Source organism: Colobus angolensis, unplaced genomic scaffold (assembly GCF_000951035.1).
Source record: "Colobus angolensis palliatus isolate OR3802 unplaced genomic scaffold, Cang.pa_1.0 Scaffold277, whole genome shotgun sequence".
NCBI classification, from domain to species: domain Eukaryota; kingdom Metazoa; phylum Chordata; class Mammalia; order Primates; family Cercopithecidae; genus Colobus; species Colobus angolensis.
In genome coordinates, this window is record NW_012116010.1 from 2055697 (window position 1) to 2058332 (window position 2636).

Consider the following 2636-nt stretch of genomic DNA (forward strand, 5'->3'; position numbering starts at 1 on the left):
TCTCACTGCAATCTCTGCCTCCTGGGTTCAAGCGATTCTCCTGCCTCAGCCTCCTGAGTAGCTGGGATGACAGGCACGCACCACCACACCCAGCTAGTTTTTGTATTTTTAGTAGAGATGGGGTTTCACCATGTTGGTCAGGCTGGTCTCAAACTCTTGACCTCGTGATCCACCTGCCTTGGCCTCCCAAAGTGCTGGGATTACAGGCATGAGCCACTGCTCCTGGCCTTTTAAAGAACCAATTTTGTATGTGTGTGTGTGTGTGTGTTTAGTAGAGACAGGGTTTCTCTGTTGGTCAGGATGGTCTCTAAATCCTGACCTCAGTTGATCTGCCCACCTCGGCCTCCCAAAGTGCTGGGATGACAGGCGTGAGCCCCTGCGCCTGGCCAGGACCACAGTTCTGTATAAAGTGCTGTAGACCCAGGAGGTCAGCTTCATAAACCGAGCACCCTATCCCCTCCTTCAGAACGCTCCAGATCCCCCTCCCATGTGCCGTCGTGGCACGAAACCGGCCTTCCCACCTTTGCCCTCTGCCGAGCCGCGGTCTTTGGTGAAGGCGAGTGACGCAGGCGTAGACATGGGACTGCCAGGATGATGTACCAGCAAGTCCAGCGTGAATGTCCACATGTCCCCAGAAAAATGAGCCACTGTTGTGAGCTGGTCTGCAGGCTCCAGGCGGGGGAGCCTCCCTGGGAAACAGCTCTCTTCCACACATGGATGAAGGAGAGGCAGAGACTGTAGTGAGGCAGCGGTGAGCCCAGAGACACCTGGAGCCCCCAGGAGCTGGGAGAGGCAGGAAGGATCCTCCCTTAGAGCCTCCTAGAAGGAATTGGATACAATAGTAGTGGATTGAATAGTGCCCCCCAGAAACGTGTGTCTATAGCCTAATGCTTAGAGCCTGTGAGTAAAACCTTATTTGGAAACAGGCTCTTTGCAGATGTGATTAAGTTAAGGACCTTGAGATTGGATCATTCTGGATTAGGGCGGGCCCTAAACGCAATGGCAGGTGTCCTTCTAAGACGCAGAAGAGGAGACACAGACACAGAGGGGGAGGCCACGTGGAGACGGAGGCAGAGACCGGAGTGATGCGGCCACAAGCCCAGGGATGCCTGGAGCCCCCAGGAGTTGGGAGAGGCAGGACGGATCCTCCCCTTGAGCCTCCAGAGGGAACTGGGGGCTGCAGGAGAGACCCAGAACCTCCACAGAAAGAGGGAAATTACCCTCCTGCTTCTCTAGACTGTCCCAACGCTGAACCCTAGAAAGCAAAGCTGATCCAGAAGCCTCCAGGGCTGAAAGGCCTCCGTCAGCAAGAGACCCCGGAGGAGATCCGACCACAGGTGCTGAGCGTGGGCCTTGGGTGTGTCTCGTGGGGGTGGGGGGCGGAACCTGTGAAAAACCTCAGAGGAGCACCTTCAGGGCAAGGCACAGAAGATCCCTAAACTGCCTTGTAAACAAAACTGAGAGCTTGAGTCAGAGGAAGCCGAGACAATATCCTTCCTCGACACCGTGTGAGAACGCCGACATCCTCCCGCAAACGAAGATGTTGCAAGCAGGCAAAGTGCGTCAATTTTTTTTTTTTTTTTGCTTTTATTATGATTTGTGCAGCCACTTGGCTATGGAGAGCGGCCGACATGTTTTACATGTCGTGTAATGTTTCTTACAGCCTCTTACAGCCGTGAAGGTTTCCTGGAAGCTGACTCCGTCTGTTCACTTGCCGAGCTTTGAGTAAAAAGATAACACATGTCTATTGACTCACACCCATGTTTTAAGATGGAGAACTTGACTTCTCTTCTTGGCAGGACATGGAGACACGGAGGCATTCCAAAAAGTCTCAGCCTCCATCAAGGCGTGGTGGTTCATGCCGGTAATCCCGGCACTTTGGGAGGCTCAGACAGGATGACTGCTTGAGTCCGGGAGTTCAAGGGCCAATCTAGGCAACAAGGTGAGACCCTGTGTCTGTAAAAAATAAAAAGAAAACATAAAAAAAAAAAGTCAGCGTTGATGCTGCTTCTATTTTGTTCCACTGCAGAGGGCAAATGTGTTTCTGTCTCTGATTTCTGTGGGGTTTGCATTTAAACACAGACCCCATTTGATGCTGGATCCAATGTCTTATCCTCTTCACAGGCTCCTTGTCTTGGTCCGTTTATCCTGCTGGAAAACAAATAAACAAAAACAAAAACAAAACGCCATTGCTTTACTCAGGGTTCTCTACAGGGACAGAACTCAATAGATAGATAGATAGATAGATAGACAGATAGATAGATAGTAGGTAGATAGAGATAGATGATAGATACATAGATACATAGATAGTAGGTAGATAGAGATAGATGATAGGTAGATAGATAGATAGATAGTAGGTAGATAGAGATAGATGATAGGTAGATAGATAGATAGTAGGTAGATACATATAGATAGATGATAGATAGATAGTAGATATAGATAGACAGATAGATAGTAGGTAGATATAGATGATAGATAGATAGATAGTAGGTAGATAGATAGATGATAGATAGTAGATATAGATAGATAGAGATAGATGATGGATAGATAGTAGGTAGATACATATAGATAGATAGATAGATATAGATGATAGATACATAGTAGAGATAGATAGGTAGATAGATAGATACTAGGTA